Here is a 25,835-nt window from a genome sequence, read left to right as displayed (position 1 = left end):
ATTATTTTTATATTTTGGCTCTCTTGGGGGGTGAATTAGCTAAATTATTTTCTCAAATTATTCCACACTCAGATATTTTATGGTTTGCCAAGAATCTAACAGTTATTTTCAGAAATATATATTTTTTAACAACGAAAGGGAGCACAGTGACTTTCAACCACTACCAACTAATCCTCAACACATCAACATATTAGATTAACATAAACATTCAAAAATTTGAAGGAGGAAAATGAATCAACATTAGTCTGTCCACAAATATAGATAGGAACAAGCTAAACTCTTGATGACGAAAGGGAGTTACATGGCCTAATTGTTTGTATTAGTTAGAAAAATTTCACCCCCCTCCCCCAAGCTCAATTATTTTCTAGCATTCTCAGAATTAGTCCCATAATCAGAATACACATCATGAAGCTAAACACAAATACAAGAGTCCCAAAGAACTCTCTTCCAAAATGAAAATTAAAACAAAACCAAATTTTACTTTATTCCACATTGTTGTAAGCTTTTCTTTGAAAACTAAAATCTATGAGGCAAAATCATGATTGCACCTATTCTTCTTTACCCTCTTTGTTCTAAAGCAACAATGTTGCTACTGTGCATAATGGTCTGCCTCCACTTTGAACATGACTGTTGGCAGCTTTAATGCCTATAACTCCATTTCCTTTTCTGCCCCACATCTGCCCTGTTCTTCCCCACAAGGAAACCCAGGTTCTCCCTCTGTGATGCCTGCAGGAAAGTCAGCCCATGCAGGCCCTGGTCTTTGTATGAGAACGCTCACCCCCATCCCCCGACTTTAATAAAACCCCAAAGCTGGTATCTTTTCTCCGTGTTTGTTCTCTCAAGGCATTTTCAGACCAACTTGGAAACCTGCTGTGCTCTCCCAAAATTACGTGAGAAAAAAAAATTCCTTCTATATCCTCTTGGAACATGTGTGGAACCATCATTCTTGACATCCAAACCAACTTTGGATGGGGTCTATCTTAGCCCTACAAGATGATCAAAACACTTTAGGTTAAACCGAGGTAAAAAGTCTCTGAATTTATATAGACATATATGCTACTGATGTGGATTATTTACACATAAAAATAAAAGAAAGGATATCATGAAATTCCTACAGATTTTAAAGGAAGATCAGTATGCCAATAAACTGTTAATTTAGAAAAAAAACAACAAATTGTTTATAAAGACACAATTGACGAAGACAGACACATACTGGTCCTAAAGCCAAAACCTTTTTTTTTTTTTTTTTTTTTTTTTGAGAAAGAGAGAGAGAGAGAGAGAGAGAGAGAAAGAGCATGAATATGCACACACACAGGCGCCCAAGCAGAGGAGGGGCAGAGGAAAGGGAGAGAAAGAATCTCAAGCAGGCTTAATGCCCAGTTCAGAGCCCCACACGGGTCTCCATCTCACAACCAAGAGATTATGACCTGAGCCCAAATCAAAAGTTGGATATTTAACCAACTGAGCCACCCAGGAACCCCTAAAGACACATTTTAATACTATATATATCGTTATTACCAAATATGCTCTCATGGAGGCACCTGTGAGGGAACTAGTACTTATGCAGGTAAGAGTGTAAGTTATTTGGGGGTAATATTCCCAGCTTATCAACCAGCATGTAATTGCCAAATACAAAAATTTGGTCTTGGTGCTTTGACAGTAATTTCGTATACGTTGAATATTATTCAGCATTATTATTTGCAGCTACATGAGAAATTAGGAAAAACCATGATATTGATTATTTACATATTATTCAATATCCTGAGACTATTACTGTGAAAAAGAATATTATTTATTACATTGTATAAAAGCAAACTAAAGTAGGGACCAAATATTACAAAAGAAAGTGGAAAGAGAGACTGGGGAGGGGGGGAGGGACTGGTACTAGTTTACCAAGCAATCAATAGTAATTTTGAAGCCCTGTTTTGATTGGAGTATATGAGAAGGTTCTAGTATAAAATGTACATATAAAATATTTAAAGGTCCTCATATTCAATATAACTTTGAAGATAAAATTCCCAGTACCAGTCAAAAACTAGGCAACTAAGAGGTAGAAGACAAAATTTTGGAATTTCGAATGTAGCATAAGTTTACTAGTAAACTGAGAGATAGAATAAAAACAAAGGGTGATTTGAAAATAGAGTGTGTAGTGCGTGTGCACCAGAACACAAACACGAGGGGTTTCTATTTAGCTTGTTTTCACACCATATCAATGCTTTAGTTATACGGGCAAGTACAGAATAAGGATTTTCATATTCTTGAAAGTATACAAATGTCAGTATTCATTACAGGGATTGTTGGAACCTCAATGCCTAATTGAAACTTTCCCCTTGTCAGTTTTTGTCACACAAGGTTTCCATTATATCAGTAATGAGCATGGAGCGAAGATTTATTCGCCTACTCTTTTTTCAGTGGTTTTTGTCTTCCAGTACAGTAGGGGAAAGACCTGGGAGAAATGGGACAGGATCCAGAAAAGGAGACTGGACTCATTTACTAGTTATGAAGCTGTATCTACTCTGGCTCTTTTAGTCACCAATTGTACTTACTCAGAGAAATCATTTATCTCCATTGACCTTTATTTCATCATCTGGAAAATGAATAAAGTTTTGATTAGATGAGCTCTTACAATCCCTCCCTTTTTTCCAAGCAAAAACAACAAAACTAAACTAGATGTTATTAGAAGCCAAACCTTTGCCCAAAAGGTCATTAACGCATTCATGTAATAAATGAGTATTAAGTGTACATGATGTGTCATCCAAACTTAAGAAATATGACGAGAACACTCAATTTCTCCCTCCTCGTGTAGTCCTGCTGCTGTTCTCCTATCATCAAACCACATCTACCCCACCTTCCCAGTTGCTCAAGTAAAAATACCTAGGTAATACCTTTGATTATTCTTTCTTTCCCCCATTACATCCACTTACTTCATCAGTAAATGTTTTCAACTATATTCAAAAACATATGGTGAACCCATCCTTTCTCTCCATCATGTGTTGCCTGGCATGCCAGTTGATTTCTTGCCTCAACATTAATATTTCCCCACAAAAAATCGTAACAGCTAGAGTCATCTTCTAAAAACATATATCAGATACAATCATTTCCTGCTTAAAGTCATTGACTTCACTCTGAACTTGAAATAATTCCTGACTCCTTAGCCCATGTACAAAGTCCTCTAGGTCTAGACTTTGCCTTTATTCAAACCACACCCAATAGCACTCTCCTTTTCAACCATTTTTAGGCACACCGACTTTCTATCGACTCAATAGTCAACTTGTTTTTGTTTTTTGTTTTTGTTTTTGTTTACCTTATAAACTTTGTTGTCTGTGCCTAAAATGTTTTTCTCCCTGATTTTCACCTTGCTGGTGCTTCATTTAAATGTCAGTCTCTGAGAGGCCGTCCCTGCACACCAATCCCAAGTAGTCATCCGTATACATACTATGTCTTTACCTGTTTTAGTTATTTGCATAGCACTTATTTCTATTATATGTTTTCTTCTTTATGTGACTGTAAATGTTTCTTTTGTCTTCCACTGGAATGTAAGTTTCACAGACTGTCACTTTGATTCATTTCTATGTCCTTAGATCCTGAGGCTGTATGAATGAAGCACTGTGCCCATATATTTATTCTTCTTGTAAAATTTCTTTTTTTCAGTATTATTGGTGTTTAATTGGCATGATTACAGAATATTTGAAGTACACAATGTAGTGTCTTGATATACCTATGCATTACGAATGAATCTCCCCAGGTTAATTAGCAAATCCATCACCTCACATATTTACCTTTTTCTCTTTTTGTGAGAACCATTAAGTTCTCCTCTCTTAGCTAATTTCAATGATTTAATACAGTGTTATCAACTAGAGTCACCATGTTATACATTAGATTCTCAGGTTTTATTTACCTTATAACTGGAAGTTCATCCCCTTTTACCAATATCTCCTTATTCCTGCCCCCCACCCAGCCCCTGGCAAACACTTTTCTACATAAGATTGTTTTTTAAATTTCTCTTTCTGATAGTTCATTATTGGTGTATAGAAATAGCACTGAGTTTACTATATTTATTTTGTATCCACCAACTTTACTTATTAGTTCTTACGGGTTTTGATGGAGTCTTTAGAGTTTTCCATATACTTTAGTAATCTTTCTACTTTTAATCTTTCTTTGGCTCCTGATATTTAAAGCCAAGTTAGAATTGTAAAATGTTTGAATACTCTTGCCTACTGCAATTGAAGACCATGAATTTTGAGACAATTGGCTCTACTATAGATTTCCATAACATCAATATGAGCCCAAAAATCAAGAATGAATTACCTCCATCCTGTGGACTTTTAGAAAAATTCCTGACTGTGTGACTGCTTTGAGTAGTATTAGAGAATGTGATACAAAGCAAGGATCAGCAACTATGCACCTTGTGTCAAACCCACCCCATCAACCATTTCTATAAATTTTGCTTGCAACACAGTCATGCATTTCTGTATTTGTCTATGACTGTTTCGTATTTCCATGGCCAAGTTAGCTATTTGTCACTAATACCACATGGACTGGAGAACTTAAAATATTTACTAGCTAACCCTTTCTAGGGAAAGTTCGCTGATCTCTGCTATAAGCTTAGTTTTGTAATAGAGTATAACACCACTCTACATGCTCTACATTGATACAACATGGTTTCTAAATCCCTCATTTATTCTGTTTTTTTTTTTTCTTTTTTGCCTCCTTGGTACACAGTCATTTTTGTAATCTATTTCTTATTATGAACACATTACTGTGCATAATGCTCTCCACATGCTCAGGTCTGTAAAAAGTTACAGTGCAATTTTTACAATATTCTGTATTTCTTTCAACTGTAGTCTTTGGGCTCAAGGGAGGTCTATCCACAAATCTGTTTTTTGACAATACCATATCACATGTATACACTTGTATCCCATTAAAGGAGTGAGAACAAAGAAAAACAAAGTAAAGCAACAACAACAAAAACTTTAGCTCTCTCAACTCTGTCTAGAATGCAAACTCAAATTAGATTGAATTAAAAAATGTTTACTTCATTAAGTAAATTTTAATTCTAAAAGACAGCTAAACATAGGCGATTTTGTTTCTCTGCACCTCTGGTGTTCTTTCCTCTTACTTAGTTTTAAGCAAACTATTTCTATGTCACAGGAAAATGACCCCCCCCCCCCCAGCTCAAAACTGAGTAGTCACAATCTCAGAAAGAGGATGATTCATGTGCCTACACCATGTCTTAATTTACTAATGTTGATCTTCCACCCACATCTAGGCTGGAGTCATTGGGGACATTTGATTGACAATCCAGCAGATGGAGGAGGCTTGGTCTCAAAAGGAAAAGATGCTTTACAGACCAAAATTTAACAGAGGACCATTTTACTTCCTTTGGTATTCATGGGCAATAATTTCAAATTATTCATCAACTAAGCTTTCATTAAATCAAATTAATATCAATTGGTGTACATCACACTAAGGCCTAGGTATCATACTAAGGCAAAAACAACCATGGTCAGAAAATAAGAAGAAATTAGTATAAATCCATTTCATCATTGCCATATGCACATTTGTGTTACCAAATCTAACACTGTTAATTTGTTAGAATTAAAGTCTATTTAATCAATGAAAGTACTGACTATCACTAACAGGAACATGTTCCCAATTTTAAATTTTCAATCTTGTATGTTATTCATTTATGAATTTGTTCACTTAACTAATGTTTGTTGAGTTCCTACTCTGTGCTTGGCACTTTTCCAAGGGACTTGGAATGTAATATTGAATAATTCCTGCATGGTCCACGACATGACGAGGTTTAAGCACAACATGGACCACAAATCTTAAGTAATTTATTATTTGGCTTCAGTTGTGGTAAGGACTATAAGGTAAGAACCTCCATTAGGACGCCAGGCTGGTATAACAGAGTGGAGACTAAAATATTCTATGGAATCGGGGAAGACTTTTTGGAGAAATGAAACTTAAAACCTAAAATTTGATTGAGGAATAAGGGTAGCTAGGCATCAAATGTATCTATGTGTTCATGTGTGTTGGTGGTGGATGGAGAGCAAGAAGGAGTTTTCCAGTGTGAAAGTCAGTAGGGAGACCAGAAGAGGAGGAGGACGCATGACAGCAGAGTAAGCCGAGAGAAGAATTCCACTGGAGGCCAAAGGGAAATATACGCAGGACCATATACATCTTTTAAAGGATCTTTTATTTTATTCGAGGAACAATGGAAAGCCATTAAATTGTTTGAAGCAAAGGATTGTGTACAGGGAATGCTTTAGGATACCCGGTAGAAGGTTATTACAGCAGTCATTTTAGAGTAGACTGCTTATCATATAAAGGTGGTAGTCATTAGTTATTGTCTGAGACACACAAATAACTGGCATGAGACAATTTTTGAAAACAGAATAAGCCATACAGAGAAAGACAGATGCCATATGTGTTCACTCTTATGTGGATCCTGAGAAACTTAACAGGAACCCATGGGGGAGGGGAAGGAAAAAAAAAGAGGTTAGAGTGGGAGAGAGCCAAAGCATAAGAGACTCTTAAAAACTGAGAACAAACTGAGGGCTGATGGGGGGTGGGAGGGAGAGGAGGGTGGGTGATGGGTATTGAAGAGGGCATCTTTTGGGATGAGCACTGGGTGTTGTATGGAAACCAATTTGACAATAAATTTCATATATTTAAAAAAAATCTTTAAAAAATCAAGTTTAAAATAAATAGAATCAATAGGACTAATGATTGCCAGCTTTTATGCGCACATATAAACATGACTCATTCCTTTAATGTTAATCATAATAAAGATAGGTTTTTAAATAAAAGTAACTGATATGTTACTTACACTGCATTAGGAATTTTTTAATGGACAAGAGCTAACTAAAGATTTTCCAAATAATTTATCCTCTTTGGGAATAATAATTTATTTTCTGTGTTCAATAAATATAATATTTCATAGCTAAGAAACCATATAATATCTTTAAATGTACCAATGACATTTCTGTTTCACTGGCCTTCTGGAAATCCAAGGAAAGCATAAAGTTGCCCAGAGTAAAGGAGCGAGAAAAGTTATAAGAAGGAGAAAGACAGTTGAGAAAAATAAAGAGCAGAACAAGAACACCCAGAGGGAACATAGAGTCTACCCAATTTTTGGTCTTACCTACATTTGAAATATCCAAGGAGACAACTCTATATACAAGAGAAACAGGTATCCAAGCATTCCTGACTTGTAAGGTTGCACTGACCTCTTTTAAATGCTCCACAGTTTGCACTTACTCTTCTGTAACTGAAATTGTCTGACTATACAGCAGCCTGTCCATGAGCAGTGTCCTCTCCAATGCTATTTCTCTTTTCCTTTCTGTGTAAGGACATAATAATAACAGCATATTGAGAACTTATGTATGTTCTTATATATGAGAACATGGCAAGCTTTGTTTCAAGTGCTTTACTTGTGTTAACTCATTTAATCTTCACAGCAAATCTTTGAGGTGGTTTCAATTGCTTCCACTTTACCGATGAAGGGATTGTGACAAGAAGGGATTGTGACACAACAAGGTCACACTTTTCCCCCAAGGTCACTGTGTTAGTAAATGGCAGAGATGGGATCTGAGCATACATGGTTTAGCTTCAGAGCCCGAGCCCTTGATCACTTGTTCTATTAACCTCAATATAGCAGGTACAGTAACAATACCTACAATCCATGGAACATTCTTTTTGCTAGGCATTGGTGGTTTAAAAAATTTAACCTGAATCCTGCAAGCACCACTTTTAAGGTAGACATTGTTATTCCCATTTTCAGAAAAGGAATTAATGGCTCAGGAAGCTTAATCCTTTTGACTTGGGTCATATAACTAGTAAAAAACAGAGTCAAACTCCATAGTCAGATATGTCTGGATACAAAACTATTTCCTTTAACATCAAGAAAACTGAGATGCCAGTTTTAGCTTTATCACTGACAGTGTGACCACAACCATTACTTAATCTCCCTAGCTTCAGTTCACTCAACTGTAAAATAAAAGTGCTTCTCAAACTTGAGTAGTCTCAGGATATCCTTGGAGTATATTTTTATAAATGCAGATTTCCTGGTCAATTCTAAATAGCTTGATCAAGTAGATATGGGGTAGGGTCCAATCATCTGCATTTGAGCTGTCTGATTCAGGTGAGTGTGGATCATATTTCAGCAGAACTAGCTGACTTCACCTTGAAACAGCCATCCAGTAAAAACTGCTTTTGCTTTACTCTGTTATGATCTTGATTAGAAATCGACAATCTTCTCCATCATTCTCTCTGGGTAGCACCTGGACGACCTGGAAACTTAAAACATTTAAGAATAATTGATTTAGTATATCAATAAAATACACTCAAATAAAAAAATTTTAAGAAGAGAGAAAGAAAGACACTGAAGAATTGACTTTTCCTCTCCACCATGTAAGGGCACGGCAAGAAAGGAACCATCTACAAGCCAGGAGGAGAGCTCTCACCAGTAACAGCCATGCTGGTACCTTGGATCTCAGACTAGTCTCCAGAAGTGTGAGAAAATAAATTTCTCTTTTTTAAACCAAAAAAAAAAAATCTGTTCAATTGTATAATCTATTGGATTCAAAAAGCCCAGTTCACCACTTATTCCCAGAGTTTATTATAGTGCTTAATGGGAGATGTTAATATTTGTTTAATGAGCAAATGAAATGAATTATATTTTACTCTAATGTATAACATTTTGAGATGTAAAAATTTAAAGTAATCAATCTGATAATAGATACTAATATATATACATAATCTCTGTAAGCAAAGAATTCATAAGCCATACCAATAGCTTTATTTGATATACTTTCTGGATACTACCACCTAATCTAGATTCTATCCACTTGACATCGGAATTACTACCAGAGTGAGTCTCCCTCCCTAGAGCCACTCTTTATAAATCATATATATATATATATATATATATATATATATATATATATTACAACCATTTTAAAATATTTCATCAACACATTTGTAATGATCAAGATCCTTAAATTGCTCTGTAGTTTCTCCTATATTAGGTGTAAACTTCTCTCTCTTATTTTCAGACTTATTGTGCATTTAAGAACAAATAATTTCTTTGTCTTTAGAATTCCCTAGTGCCCAAAGCATATCTTGCATTTCAACCAGAATTGTCTGCTTACTATGCTAGGAACACACACACTCATGTTTGTTCCTTTGATTTGGCCTTTCCCATTTGCTCCTTCACTTGGCTACATTCTTTTTGTTCTTCACAGTTTGGCTCAGATTTCATCCTTTGGAAGACAATTTGACTGATTTTGATATTAGACTCTATTTTGTTTCATGCTATTCTTCTCTCCTAACTTAGCTGCAACTTTCCTAAAGACAGAATCCTTATGTACTCTGGAGCGATATTTTTCAATCTGCTGGTCCTGGGTCTCAATCAACATTTTAAATATTATATAATAAAATAGCTGAATGGAGCAGAGAATAAAGCAAAGATAACATCAGAGTGTTTCACTGTATAAGCCTCAATTTTTTTCTTGAAATTTTCTTTTTGTTGAAATGTGTGCATGTATGCTGGTTCACAAAACAAATATATTTCTAAACTATAGGTCTTAGTTTAAAAAGTTTGAGGGGAGCCTGAGTGGCTCAGTTGATGAAGCCTCTGACCCTTGATTTCTGTTCATTCATGATCTCATAGTTTGTAGGTTCGAGCCTTGCATCGGACTCTGCACTGATGGCGAGGAGCCTGCTTGGGATTCTCTGGCTCCCTCTCTCTCAAAAGTAAATAAACATTAAAATTAAAAAGCTTGAAAGCTACAGTTCTATAGAACCAAATGCACCATTGATGACCTTATAAAAATTTAGTAAGCACCTGCCATTTGATTGGTTGAAATGACTCCTAACTGATATATACAATATGTACAATCAATCCATGGTAGGAAAGTAGGTCTGGACAAAATAACCATATCGGCACTAAAGCAGTGTACTAAATATAATTTATTTAATTATTTAACAATTGCAAAGGAAGATTTAGGTTACAAATATAATATGACTTACTCAGTATTACTTAAAGGTTCCATCGACCCGGTTTTTAAATTTAATCTCCTCTCTAATGAAAAATCAACTCCAGGTTGTGTATTTGACAAGAACAGGAAGACTAATGAGCTTGTGTTATTTTTTTAAGCAGTAAGTGAGAAACAGATTTAAAGTTGACCTAATATGTTTTAGTTTAATGAGTTTTAGACTTTGGAGCTTTATTTCACCTCACCATAAACACTTGAATTCTAAATCTAATACTTCTCTTCATGGGATTTTCTATAATCTAGGAAGAAGAATAAAAGTTTTGAGCTTTTGGAATTGGTATAGAAAGTGCCTAATTTCAGAAATAAGTCACCACTGAAGGCTGAATTAAATGGAATCAGTTTATAATAGAATCTACATCAAGCACATGTTTCACTGGCTTATGTTTTCAGCAGCAAACTTTGAATGAAGCAAAAAAGATGGCAAGAGGATAAAGGCAGGTGTTTATTAACTATTATTTGGTAATATATGGCAAACTATGGAACAGTATCAATCAGTAGCTTCTCTGAAACACAAGTGAACGAATTATAATGACTACAAATCTTGTCACAGTTTTCTATTCAATGTCTTTTTCAGCATTTTTTTAAGTGATAGTATTTGCTGGTAATCTTTCCAACTAATGTCAAAACTGTTTTTTTTTTTTTAAGAGAGAAAAAAGAGGGGCTTTGTTGGTTTGGTTTTCTTTTCTTTTGCTTTACAAAGTGAAAAGGGAAGTCAAGGCAACACAGAGCTAACCCAAAAATTGCAAATGCAGCAAACGCGAGTTTTTTGAGAGCAATAATAACTTGTAAAATAATGATGGTATTAAAGTCTACTGAGTCAGGGCTGAGAGGAAGTAAAACTAAACAGGGGTGGTGAAGGCGTCCACGGTCAGCAAAAAGGTTTTAGATAACCTGGAATGACCAAACACGGGGAAGAGAAAACACGAATCACAGATCATATTTCACTTGGGAAAGCGAGAGTCATAAAGCCTTTGCATTTTAAAGCTGGGAAGGACTTAGTTCAACACTCTCATTTCAGAGAAGAGAAAATTGAATCATGTTCTGCTAAGCTATATGGTATGTATTCTGTGTTTGTAAAAATTGCAAGCAACTTTTCAGAACCAGTCTTACACACTAGATAAAATAGATATTTGTCTCCCTCCCCCACATCCATTTCCACTGTTTACCTGGAAACTCTCTTTATCCTTCTTCCCCTCTTGCTTTCTGTTCCTATATTTTTATTTTATTTTTTAATACACTGTCTTCAAATTTTCAAGCGGGGTGCTGGGCATTGGAATTATGTGATACCTGCCTTTAGGAAATTCATGATCTAATGGATTAGAAAGATGATAAAGAGACAGTAACACTGCAGAAATATGTTAAATAAAGGGGGACTAATGTATGATTCTATAATTTTCCATTAAGCTAATAATTCAACCATTCTCTAGATATATGGAGAATTTGATGGTTAAGCTGAATTTTAAAGCATTAGTAAGAGTTAATCAGATTTTTATAAAGTATATGTAATGGAACAGTGTTTTGTTTATATTAATATGTATATGAGGTGAAGGAAGGAGAGAAACTGTTTTGTGGGTAGTGGTTTAACTATAATATTCTGGGTAAAGTCTACCTTATTAAATAGACTTGTTTTTCTACCTATATTTACTCCTCAAGTGACCCCATCCTGCCTCATGATTTAAATACCATCTACTACTTTTTTGCAATGGGTTTCCCACTAGAACACAGGTGTCATGAAAAGCACCACTAATCCTAAAAAAAATGGTAAAGGAAAAAAATCGTATCAACATTGTCATCATTGGACACATAGATTTGGGAAAGTCTACAACTAGTAGTCATCGCATCTACAAATTATGGTGGGATAGACAAAAGAACAATGGAAAACTTTGAGAAGAAGGACACTGAGATGGGAAAGGGCTCCTCAAGTATGCCTGGGTCTTGGATAAACCAAAAGCTGATTATGAACATGGTGTCACCATTGATATCTCTGTAGAAGTTCAAGACCAGCAAGCATCCTGTGACTATTACTGTTGTCTCAGGACACAATAACTTTATCAAAAGGAGGATTATAGTACATGTCAGGCTGACTGTGCCGTCCTGATTGTTCCTACTGGTGTTGGTGAATTTGAAGCAGGTTCTCCAAGAAAGGACAGACCCATGAGCATGCCCTTCCGGCTTACACCCTGGGTGTAAAACAACTTATTGTTGGTGTTAACAAAACGGATTCCACTGAGCCACCCTACAGCCAGGAGACATATGAGGAAATTGTTAAGGAAGTAGCACCTACAACCAGAAAATCGGCTACAACCCTGACACAGTAGCATTTGTGCCATTCTCTGGTTGCAATGGTGACAACATGCTGGAGCCAAGTGCAAACACACCTTGGTTCAAGGGATGGAAAGTTAACTATGAAGACTGCAGTGCCAATGGAACCACACTGCTTGAAGCTCTGGATTGCATTGTGCCACCAACTCATCCATCTGACAAGCCCTCGTGTCTGAGGATGCAAGCCTCCAGGATGTCTACAAAATTGGTGGTATTGGTACTGTCCCTGGGGGCCGGGTGTAGACTAGTGTTCTTAAACCTGACGTGGCAGTCACCTTTGCTCCAGGCAATGTTACAACTGTAGTACAGTGTGTTGAAATGTACCATGAAGCTCTGAGTGAGGCTCTTCCTGGGGACAATGTTGGCTTCGATGTCAAGAACGTATCTGTCAAAGATGTTGGCCAGGGTGATGTGGCTGGTGACAGCAAAAATGACCCACCAGTGGAAGCAGCTGGCTTCACGACTCAGGGGATTATCCTGAACCATCCAGGCCAAATCAGTGCTGGATATGCACCTGTGCTGGACGGTCACACAGCTCACATTGCCTGCAGGTTCACTGAGTGGAAGGAGAAGACTGATTGTCGTTCTGGAAAAACACTGGAAGATGGCCCCAAGTTCTTGAAATCTGGTGATGTTGCCATTGTTAATGTGGTTCACGGCAAGCCTATGTGTGTTGAGAGCTTCTGTGACTATCCTCCCCCAGGCCATTTTGCTGTTCGTGACATGAGACAGACAACTGGTGTGGGTGTTGTCAAAGCAGTAGACGAGAAGGTAGCTGGAGCTGGTAGGGACACCAAGTCCTCCCAGAAAGCTCAGAAGGCTAAATGAATATCATCCCCAGTACCAGCCACCCCAGTCTTTATTTTTCAAGTTTATTTATTTATTTATTTAGAGCATAAATGTGCAGGGGAGGGGCAGAGAGAGAAAGAGAGAGAGAGAGAGAGAGAGAGAGAGAGAGAGAGAGAGAGAATCCCAAGCAGGTTCCTTGCTGTCAGCACAGACCCTGATGCGGGCTCAATCTCATGAATCCTTGGGGTCATGACCTGAGCCGAAATTAAGAGTTGGATGCTTGACTGAGCCACCCAGGTGCCCCCTGCCACCTCAGTCTTAATTAGTGGTGGAAGAATAGTCTCAGAACAGTTTGTGTCAATTGGCCATTTAAGTTTAATAGTAAAAGACTGGATGGTGTTAGCAATGCATCATAAAACCTTCAGAAGGAAAGAAGAATGTTTTGTGGACCATGTGTTTTGTGTGTGTGTCATTTTTAGGTTATTGGTTTTTAAAATCAGTACTTTTTAATGGAAAAAAAACTTGATGAAAAATCTGTCACAGCATTTTAATACCTATTAAAACAAATCTTAATGAGAAAATAGTTAATAAATAAACACAAATACATCACTCTATATCTTAAGCCTATATTTCTTCCGTGATCTTCAGACTTGCGGATACCTAACTGCTTACTCAACATCCCCATTCAAAAGTCTACTAGGAAGTTTTAATACAGTAGTTCCCAAAAGAGCTGTGGTTCCCTTCCAAGCCCTTAATTACTGCAAATTCCCCACTTAGTTGCTGAGATAAACACCTTAGAGTCAGCCTACCTTCTTTTCTCATTCAACCCAGGTATCCTAACTATGTCTTGGCAAGGAATATCACTTGATTTTTATCATCATTGCTGCAACTGTTATCTTCCAAGCCTCCTGGATATCCTATCACATCCTAATAGGTTTCTCTGTGTCTATTCTTCTCCTTTCCAATCTTTTCTCATTAACAGCCAGGTAGATCCTATTAAAAAAGGGATTCCGTGCATTTCTTTCTTCTCAGGTCATCTAGAGTACACAGTTCTTACTGCAACCACAAGGCCCTCTGTAATCTGGCCATTTGTTATTTCTCTGCTGTGATCACCAACTCCTCACTTTTGTCTCACTCAGCTCTAGTCATATGACCCTCACTTTTCCTCCAACACAGCAGCCACACTCATACCACAGGATCTTTGCACTTGTTATTCTCTCTACTGGGAATATTCGGCCCCAGATATTCATAAAGCTCACGCTCTTGCTTCCTTCAAGTCACAACTCAAATGTTACATTGTCAGTAAGATTTCACTATCTATCTTACCTAAAATATATTGATATTTGTTATCTTAGTTTTACTTTTTGGGTTATTTTTGTTTTTGTTTTTGTTTTTTTTGTTTTTTGCTTTTTGTTTTTTTAGTTGTTATTGATGTGTTGTTACCATGCACTAGAATGTAAGATCCACAGGGACGGTGTTCCTTACCATTAACATTCGGTTCTCATGAGTTGATACAAACCGGTTCCAACACACCATTCCTCATGGGTATCTGTAATGCTAATGGGAGAAAACTTCTCCTGCCCAAAGGCACTTTCTCATCATTGGAAATTCCATTATTCAAAATGCCTTAGAATGAGCATAGGTTTTCCATCTCTCTCTAAATGCTGACCTCTTGGGAAAAGAAACACATCAAGTTACAAGAATTATTAATACATTAGCATAAGATTATTAATTGTGTATTTTGCTTCTATGTCAATTTTTTTCTTAAATCGCTAAAAAATGGGGTTTTGCAGGGGCCCTGGGTGGCTCAGTCAGTAAAGCGGCCGACTTCGACTCATGTTATGCTCTCACGGTTTGTATGTTCAAGACGTGCGTCGAACTCTGTGCTGACAGCTCGGAGCCTGGAGCCTGCTTCAGATTTTGTGTCTCCCTCTCTCTCTGCCCCTCCCCCACTCTCAGTTTGTCTCTGTCTCCCAAAACTGAATAAACGCTAGAAAAAATTTAATGGGGTTTTGCAGATGAGGAGAAGACAAGGATAATTTTGAAAAATGTATCAATACCTGGGTGAAAGATACTGGACTGCCATAGGAATAAGGAAGCCAGGGCATATAGTAATGGATAAAGAAAGAGTATGGTTGACATGCTGTGTATGGCATTTGACCTCTATGAGTCTAAAACAGCTAGGAAAGTAAGATTGTCAGGGCCTGAAGTGATAAAGAAGAACTTGCTTTGTTCCCGGGGTAAAAATCCTAACTAAAATACAGGCATTCAATTCATGAAGTTTAAGTTGTGTATCAATAAACTGGAATCAGACTTACCTCATAGGTTTTTGTACTGAAAATGTATTAATCTGAATTAAATAATATTTTAAACATGTGCAGTAACAGGTACAGGCAAGTAGTAAAGGCCAACAGTTACGACGTGGTACCAGCTATCCGGGAATATTGAGAAGTCAGCTATTCATTGATGATATATATCAATACATTTAATTACCATCATCAAAGATACCAGATTACATACAGTTTCTATTTTTAAGCAGAAAGTAATATGGATGCTCCACAATGTGGCAATTTGGTATTACGTGATCAGGAAAGGAATCCCCTTCCATAAAATCACTAAACATTGGTGTAAAATAATTAATGTCTTACACAAATGTAGAGATACGGTCTTGGAAGAAGGAGAGTGTTTCATTTTTCTGTGACTCTTTGAAACTAGATGCCAGAAAAAGTCAATGTGTGATGGATACAAATGATTTCCTTTCCATTTAGTAGATACGTCACCCTTAGTCTAAAATGGCATACAAAACAGATGGACAAAAACTACCACAGATGACAAATACAGTTCAAGAAATAATTTTTAAATGGGAGTATATATATTTATTTTATGTTCTTTTTAGCTCTAGCAATTGACCATAGCAATAAAAGCGAAGTTCTTCCACTTCTCTGAACCTCTAGTCTGCTGTTTGAAAAAATAAATAAATAAATCAGTGGACCTTGTGAATTTCACATTATATGCAAATTTCACATTTTATGGCAAAGAAAAACAAGAAATCAATAATACTTGATGTAAAGAAGTCAAAAACAGCCCAAAGGAAGCAAAAAGGAGAAAGGCAAGTGATGGCAGAGATTGATCCAAATGAGTGGGCAATTATTAAGGAGTCTTGCTTGAGCAAGACAGAATCAGCATTGTAGGGGCATTAGTTGAACTAAGGAATCAGGACTGATTAAGAACAGCTGGCAGAGGGAGGGGCTGAGTACAACATAATCACCCTGTGTGAATTCAATATAATTGACTCAGATTATCCCAGTAGCCTCAACTTTATTCTAGCTCCACAAAGCAGCTATTTCTTTTAGAAATAGAATTAACTCTTTCTGTCATTAATTTCTTTGATGTACTACAGAATTATCTTGCAGTAGCTCACAGATGCGTCTTTGCCAGAAAATGTCCAGATTCATCATGAAATACTAGAGCTAGAAATAGTGCAATTCAAAACAACTTGGAAAAAAAAATTCAAAACATTTCACCCCCCCTTTTCTCCCCAAATTGCCAGAAATTCAAAAGTATAAATTTGAGAAATTCCATTACCATTTTCATATTTATAATACATTTTGTTTCCAAGAACTGTAAATCATTTTCAGTGAAAATTTCACATTCCTTTCCAAACTCCAGAGTGAATAAGTAACTTTTTCTTTTTTTTTGGTGATGTACTTAAGGCATCACTGATACCTAGAAAAATCTAAATTTAACTTGTGAGGATTATACAGCTTAGTACCTTGGCAGAGCATACATACATATACATTTGCTCTCAAAAAGAGAAATGAACAGTGTGAATACCCACAGGGAATTTCTAAAGGGCCCATGCCAGTTAGAACATGTTAGCAAACCAATAAATAATAATTAGAAATTAAAGAATGCTTGAAAAAATTAAAGCAAATCTATATTTAAAATATAGCAGAAAAGAAAGCCCACACCAAACAACTACCTTCAGCATAGAAAAAATGCATTCACGATTGAATAATGAATCGTTATTAAAAATTGTAATATAAAAAATCTTCACGTGCTTCCGAAATAAGAAAAATTGATGGCAGACTCTTTTCATTTAACGTATTTATTTCAAATTTAGATTCACCTGTTATAAAAAGGATTTTGTTTCTGCTTTGATCATTAGAAATATTGTAGAACAAGGTAATAAAAACATGCTGTATGACTTGAGCAAAAACTAGATATTACCACGTTCCTCTAATGAACTAATTACTGCAGTTGAACCATTTCAGTTGCCATACTCCCCTAAGAAATTCCTGCTCGTGTCATAGGATTTATAACTTCCAATCTGAGTACATAACACAAGTCTTCACATGCACTCATATTCTGTTGGCATGCTCCAGCACCTTGTACAATATTTGTGTACTTTGGCTTCTATTATTTTCTCGGCACATACAGAAACAAGCCCTATTGGGTCATAGGTAAACAGGAATTAAGGGCACCTGGGAGGGCTCAGTCAGTTAGGAGTCCCACTTCGGCTCAGGTCATGATCTCAAGGTATGTGAGCTCAAGCCCCACATCCGACTCTGTGCAGACAGCTTCAGATTCTGTGTCTCCCTCTCTCTCTGCACCCTCCCCCAAAACAAATAAAACATTAAATATTTTTCTAAAAAATAGTATTCAACATGTGGCAAACTAAGGGTATTTTAGAGAAATGCTTCTCAAACTTGACTAAGAATTCAAATAGCCTGGAGCTTTATTAAAATGCCAACTATGGTTTAGGAGTCCAAGGTGGACTTAATTAGCTGCATGTCTAAGCTGTGCGCAGGTACGTAATGTTGATGCCGTTACTCCACGGCATAGTCTGTACAGCAAGGCTTTAGAATTTAGTTGCTGTTGACCTTATCGCTAAAACTGTTTCATTTAAAGCATGAAATGCACATTGTCTTCACTTTAAGGCAATGCTCTGAAAAAAATTTAAAGACGACGCTCTGATATCTATGTCAGAAGCAGAGTTAATATGTATACAGAGAGAAGAGATTTGTGGCCAAAATCTTTGCTTCTCTGCCATTCTACTTGTAGATGGTTTATTGCTATTCTTCCTTGAAGCTAGAGAACACTCTTAACAAGAGTGAGCCCATAACAGAAAGTGACATTAATGAAGTTAAGCATGAAGCCTCCACATTACAGACTATTAGCTTGGTCTTTTGATGTCAGTCTCTATCACCTTCTCAATGTATCTGTGGCAAACAAGATTTGGTTCTAAACGTCAACTATCATTGCATAATATAAGGCCAACATGGGCATTTTAGCATCAAATTTCAGATTTAGATGTACAAAATATTTTTTAAACTAAATCTACTAATTTTTTGGTTCAGGTTGGCACATGCATTCCTGAGACCCATTACATGTATTATACCTGTGCACTCTGAAAAGTCATATGCAGTTGATTAACTTAAACAGTTGTAAAAAATTCATGGTATGAACAAACTGTGCTGGTAATCAATGGTTTAGTATATTTTGCATCCTATCCATGGTCACATATAAAATATTGGTGACTGCATATTTCCTGCAATAGTATTTCCCTACAGTGGCATTTGCTAATGGATAAGATAATGTACTATCCTCACTGACAGGGTCAACAATACATTAAAATGGCTGCAGATACTAAGGAAAACCAGGAAGTATTATATATATATATATATATATATATACACATATATAAATATATATACATATGTGCATATATATATATTCAGAAAAAATATGGATTATGGAGTAGTGCAGAAAGCAAATTATATGAACTCACATACTGATTGTAATTGCTAGCCCTTCAACAATTCAACCATCATCTTCATGTTTATAACAAAGGCATACTTCCATGTAAATAAGTCTTCTTTCTCCCCTGTCCTCGATTTATCTTTTACTTTGCATTTGGAGCCCTAAGGAAAGCAACATCATTAGATGTGCTAAGATTTTTTTTCACATGGAACAGAAGAGTGCCATTGTAACAAAATGGAAGAATACACAATGCCAACTGTGATCCAGACCATGATCACTTTAAATTAAATGACCTCTGAAAACCAAAGGCAGGGTCTAGAGAAGTCAAAGTGATTGTTTTAAAGGCTTCATTTACATATCACCAAGAAAAGAGAGATGATCTCTCTAGCTGCTTGCTAAGACTGAACAAATCTCTGACCTTACATAACAGACCTGAGGCACTAACAGTAAATGTTCCAGCTGGAAAGACTGTGGAGGTATGTGCAAGAATATAATAAGTATAATAAAAACTTGAAAATGCAGTTTATCAGGCAGAAAAGATAGAGAAAATTATTGATTATTGTAAATAATGCAACAGAAAATAGTATAATATGAATCAAGGAATTAAATCAAAATTTAAAAAGAAAAGAACAGTTTAAAGCATATTTCCTAAGGATAGCAAAAAAAGAGAAAGTTCTGTTTCTTTTTAACTGATATCATCAGAAATTTATACACACAAATCATATATAGCCATTATGTAAGTATATATTTATATGTATGCTATTTTAAATGTATGGAATGATACAAACAATTTAGAGTCTGGTACCTCTAGGATAGCTCAATTCAAAGAATAGAAGCAGCAGTGTAATGGTAAAAGAATTAGTCAAACTTTATACTATGCTCCTAAAAACAGATTTATTTTCACCACAAGCTACAACCTGCTTTGAATTTTGACATTGTCTATATCCCTGCCATAAAAATTGGTCAAGATGTTCCAGACAGGTAGGCACTTTCATGGTAGAAAAAGCACCCGAAACTTAATATTTAATATTGTCCCATCAACCTAAACTTTTTTTCAGCAAGATAAAAATATTAGCCTTAGGTCCAGCAAGGAGCAATACAAAGCCTAGTGTTTATTTAAAATGGAAGTTCATTTTAATGTTGAATTAACAATATTTTTTGCTGAGTTGAGTTGAATGTGGAGAATCTCTTTGTGCTGCATGCTCCTTAATTTTAATTGCCCAATTAGCTGGGGCTGCCTTGTTCATGCTGAACAGGAGCAAGCTGGACCATTCTAGCAAGCAGAACAAAGGTTAGGTCTGGCAGTTTACTCATGTGTAACTAGAAAGCAAATGACCCTGCATTCTTCATAAGCAATATCATAAGAGAACCGATATCTAAAAGTCTAAAAGTAATGAATATAAAAGATTGATTGTAAGATTGCATTACTACTTTACTCATTATTTTGCATTATTTTCTCAAAGAACATTATAAAATAATACATTTCATCACTATAGCCCACCTTGATTAAAAAAGAAGAAGCTGCTTTTTTAAAGAAAGATTTGTGAAAATTACTACCACCTTGGAAAATAGGGCCAACCAAAAGTATTTGACTATTTTTGCCAACATAAGAAGAAATCTTAAACAAACAGTTGGATATAAGCACTTTGGGTAAAATAAATAAATAAGAACAACTCAATTTATAAGACGCTGACTTTTAAATTTTGCTATTTCTATTATTATTGTTCATAAATTTTATTATGGTGAAACAAAATTAATTCATAATCATGTGATTTCTTAGCAAATTTAAGTATTCACATATACATTTTCCTGGTAATTAAAAAAATATAGCAAGTATTTATTATTTAAGGAGTGATGGGGGCACTGGGTAAGCAACCGACTCTTGACTTCGGTTCATGTCATGATCTCACAGGTTGCTGGTATAAAAAGCCCCTTGCCTCAGGCTCTGTACTGACGGCACAAAGCCCGCTTGGGATCCTCTCTATCCCTCTCTGCCTGCCCTTTTCCTGCTTGCTCTCCTGTGCTCTCTCTGTCTCTTGAAATAAATACATAAACATTCAAAGAAAGAAATGATGGCGAATGTTCAAATGATACAGTTTCAAATATGAACGTAATAGAGTAGATTTTTATCATAGTTAAAAATAAATCATAAAGCATTGAATTATAATACCTTATTTAATGAGTCAATATAAAAGTTTTGCAAAGAAAACAATAAAATACAAACTTCACAAAGGATTCAATAAAAATTACAAATATCAGGAGCATGTTATCAAAAATCAAGGGAAAAAAACCAGCCACTAAAAACAAAACAACAAAACAAACAAAAAACAAAACAAACAAATAAAAACTTGAGACAAGAAAACAAAAAACAAAAAACAAAACAAAAAAAACCCTGAGATAGCCCAGGCATTGGAATTAACAGATATTAGCTATAATAAGTTTGTTTAATGACTCAAAAGAAAATGTGATCTTAATGATTTAGCATACAAGGAATCTAAAAAAAAGAATAAAAACTATAGAAGAATAAAACAGAAATCTTAGATCTTAAAAGTATACAATATGAAATGAAAAAATCACTGCATGGACTTAACAGCAGATTGAGGATGACAGAAAAAAAGTTTAGTGATCTCAAAGAGACAATCATAGAAATGATCCAGTCTCAAGAATGAAGAGGAAACAATTAAAAATAAGAGAACAGAGGGGTACCTCCTTGGCTCAGTTGGTAAAGCACGGGACTATTGATCTTCGGGCCATAAGTTCCAGCCCTACTTTGGGCACAGAATTTACTTTAAAAAAAAAAAAAAGGATCTCAAGGACAAAGAGTCTAACATATGTGTGTTTTGGAAAGTATCAAAAGAGGAGAGAGAGATAAGGTAGCAGAAAAAAATATTTGATGAGTTAATGATTAGAATTTTTCTAACAGTTTTGAAAAAAGCAACCACTTACATAGATCCAAAAAGCTCATGGGGTGGCTGGGTGGCTCAGTCTGTTGAGCATCTGACTCTTGATTTCAGCTCAAGTCACGATCCCAGGGTTGTGGGATTGATCCCCACACTGAGTGTGGACCCTGCTTGATTCTCTCTCTCTCTCTCTCTCTCTCTCTCTCTCTCTGTCTCCATTTGCCCCTCTCCCCAGCATATGTTCTCCCTCTCTGTCTAAAATGAAAAAAAAAAGAAAAGAAAAGAAAACTCAATGAAACTAAAGCAGATTAAATATAAAACAAAGTACATTAAGTAACATCATAGTTAAAATATTGAAAATAAAATATAAAGAGAAAACCTTGACTATTTCCAGAGAAAATAACATAATATATACAGAGGAACAATAATACAAATTAAGGCCAACTTTTTGTCAGAACCAATAAAGGTCAGACAAATAATGGCATTTAAATGTTGAAAAGCAAAAGTCTCCTCAGAAATCTATATGCTGTATAAGTATACATGAAAAGAAAGGAAAATATTTTTAGGTAAGCAAAAGAGAGAATTTATTGCCAGAAACCTACCTTATCAGAGATACTCCAGACCTCAGTCTAAAGGAAATGATACCAAATGGAAACTCTGATATACTTAAGGAAGAGATTTAAAAAATGGAAATGTGGATAAATATTAAGGATTATTTTTGTTCCTTTTATAATTTTCTTACATGGCAAGATTTAAAGCAAAAATATCATTGTATGGTGGCGATTCTGTGTCTGAGAAGGTTTCAACATCAGTGATGCGATATATAAAGTCTCAAAATGGGCATTGGTATAATATTAAATCTTTTTAGATTGCTAAATTAATGTTTCCTGTTTTAGTTTCTGGAGCAATCCCTAAAAAGTCTTGAAATGTTGGTAAAATTCTGTAGCCAGGTTATTTGGCCACACTGTTTATTATCATCATGCATTTTTATATTAACAGAGTCTTCAAGGTTATATAATGTGTGTTTATTTCTATTTATTTAAAGATAGGTAATTGATTGGTAGATAACTGAAGATGATAGATAGATGGATACTACCACACAATTGTGGTAGACTGGTTAAGAACTTGAACTATAGAGGAAGACAGCCTGAGTTCAAATCCATCACTTCCATTTATTCTTTATATGAACTTGGACACATTATCTAAACTCTCCTTTCCTGAGTTTCCTCATCTACAAAATGAAGCCGATAAAAATACTTCTTTTACGCTTTTTTAAAAAAAATTTATACATATTAATCCATGTCAATTTCTTATACCAATACCTGGCATGTGATAAGCATTCAGTAAATATCAAAGGTTTGTTTTTTGTTTGTTTTATTTTTTTTTTCAAGCCACATTAAAGAACATCACTGTTTGGCCTTAAATTCATGGCTTGCTTATTTGGTCTTGATTTTGTAGAAATATCATGTCAAACATTTTTAAACATTATAAACTTCTGAGTCCAACAAATCCCAGAGTCACTGAAGCTTTTCCATGTGACTATGGAGGCAGCAGAGAACCTGAGCCTTCCAGACCTGCTTCAACTGTAGCAGCTCATACACTGTACAAAGGGATTCAGGCATGGTCATGGCATTAGAATTGTTAGCTATAGATTAGTTATTACAGATAGTTCTAGAAACTCTCTCATCGAAGTAACATTCCTTACATAAACAGAAAACTGTGAAAAAATATTCAGATATTTTAAGAAACTGTCCCATTTATTATTTTTGACAAAGATGTGTATTAGAGAGAGTGGATACCCACATAAAGAAGAACATTTTACCTATAGGGCTATAGTGAAAATGTCTCCATTAGATTTTGCAATATTCATGAGTTCTATATACACTTCTGAAGACTAAAACTGAAAGCAAAAATAAATAAATAAATAAAAATAAAAAGGTAGGGAAAATGCAAACACATGATATTAAAAGCCAAGAAAAATACGCTTTTTCTAAAGTTGAATTTAATTATGACAAATGACATCTATTAAATCACAGTAGATACTTAGTATAAATTTGTTTAATGACTAAGTGAATACTGTTTTTACTACTTCACTTTGAAAGTTAACGTAGAAGTAAGGAAGAGCTAAAATTAATTAAGCTTTATACATTTAAATGCACTGCAGCAGGACATAAAGACACTGGGGCATTTCTTGCACTCCCCGCACCAAATCCAAGAAGTATCAGGGTAAGAAAAGCTCATGCAAAATCTATGAATATATAAGTGATTTGGAAGCTTGAAGTGTAAAAGAAAAATACGATAAGAAAAGGCAAGGTGGCAAATGAAAAGGAGATTGCAGAAGACGTTAACACAAATAATAAGACATTTTTCAAGCATGGAAGGAACAAAAGGTCAGTGACAGAGAGAGTGGAGTTTCTTACAGATGGTCAGAGCAATTTACGGACTGAAAAGACAGGCATTGCTAAAACAAAAATCAAATGAGTTCATTGTCTTCCTATTCTCTCAGAGGGCTTGGGGAACAGAATCAGAAATAGACATAAATCTCAGGGGAATAAGAAACAAAAAAATACCACAGAAGGACTGTTCCGTGCTGAAACAAGTGCCTAAAAATAAGATCAGTTATTTTTTTTTAAACAAGAACTTAAAATCGCTTATATCTTTAACAAATTTATTATAGTTTTTAAGTAGAAACCTATAAGGAATTTTTGAGGCAAAAGTGCCACAGAATCCTAGCAGTCCCTCTCCCAATTTGTGAGGTAACTGACTCCAAATTGGGACAGACATGAGTCAAATAGGATCTCCACTTGGGATCCATTTCCTAGTAAAACAAACAACATTTGGAACCAGTTTCTGTAGGAATTCCAAAATCTGTATCAACCACAATGAAGAGTAAGTCACAGGCGATGGGGCTTTTCCCTATGATTACCATCACGGCCATACAGCAAGACATGGCACCATAAAAACAGTTTGCCTCAATAGAAAAGCCTAAAAAAAAAAAAAAAAAAGGGCCTAGACTAAATAGAAAATTCCATTTAATACGTGTGTGTGTGTGTGTGTGTGTGTGTGTGTTTATATCTTTGTGTGCATGTGTGCATGTGTCTCATGCTCACATCAGCACTTTCAGTTTTACTTAAAAAAATGATGCTAACATAAGTGTATCTTGTTAGATTAGGACCCTAGTTCCCATTGCTCAGCCTTCTAGATCACTAACCTGACCACTGAAATGTCCAACAGGTCTCCAATGTTAAATACTGAGAAGTGACTTTATAGCACATTTGGGTAGCATGAGAGCCAAAAAGGATTTCACTAATGCTATTTTGGAAACAAGTAATGTAAAATAAGTAAGGATGAGGGGAGATCAGCCTTGCAAGAGGCCTAGGAAGACTATAACCAAAAGATGTAGAAGAATAGACTATCCCAATTGTAGAAAAAAGACATACTTCGGGGTAGAGGGGGAGTATGTATGGCAGGAAATAGAATACTTTAGGTGCTGTTAAACACTATCTGATTTGTGCTTTGAGTGTGATGAATATAGCCATGAAGAACAACACTGCAATATTTTCCTCCCAGAGTCCCTGTATCTGTGGGACCCATATGCAGATAACGTGATTGCCAATTTTACGGGTCAACTTGACTTGGCCTGGGTGCCCAGATATTTTGTCAAGCATTATTCGGCATGTTTCTCTAAAAGTTTTTTTTTTTTTTTTAATAAAATTAGCATTTAAATCAGTGGACTCAAGTGAAGAGATTACCCTCCACCGTGTGGGTGGACTTGTATGGAACAAAGACTGACCTCCCCTGAGCAAGAAGGAATTCTGCCAACAGACTGTCTTTGGACTTGAACTGCTACTCTTTTGTGAGTCTCTAGCCTGTCAACCTACCCCATCTGATTTTGGAATTGCCAAACTTCTACTATCACATGAGCTAATTCCTTAGAATGAATCTCTGGATGATAGAAAGATGATAGATAGATAAAGAAAGAAAGAAAGAAAGAAAG

At 35.6% G+C, this 25,835-nt stretch overlaps 1 pseudogene; it reads left to right on the top strand.

Annotated features, from left to right (window-relative positions):
- The first annotated feature begins 11,822 nt into the window (after positions 1-11,822).
- On the top strand, positions 11,823-13,214 carry LOC102948723 (annotated as a pseudogene).
- The last annotated feature ends 12,621 nt before the right edge of the window (positions 13,215-25,835 follow it).

The sequence above is a fragment of the Panthera tigris genome, chromosome A1 (assembly GCF_018350195.1).
Source record: "Panthera tigris isolate Pti1 chromosome A1, P.tigris_Pti1_mat1.1, whole genome shotgun sequence".
NCBI lineage: Eukaryota > Metazoa > Chordata > Mammalia > Carnivora > Felidae > Panthera > Panthera tigris.
Note: the sequence above shows the minus strand (reverse complement) of the source record. Positions and strands in the feature narration are given on the sequence as shown.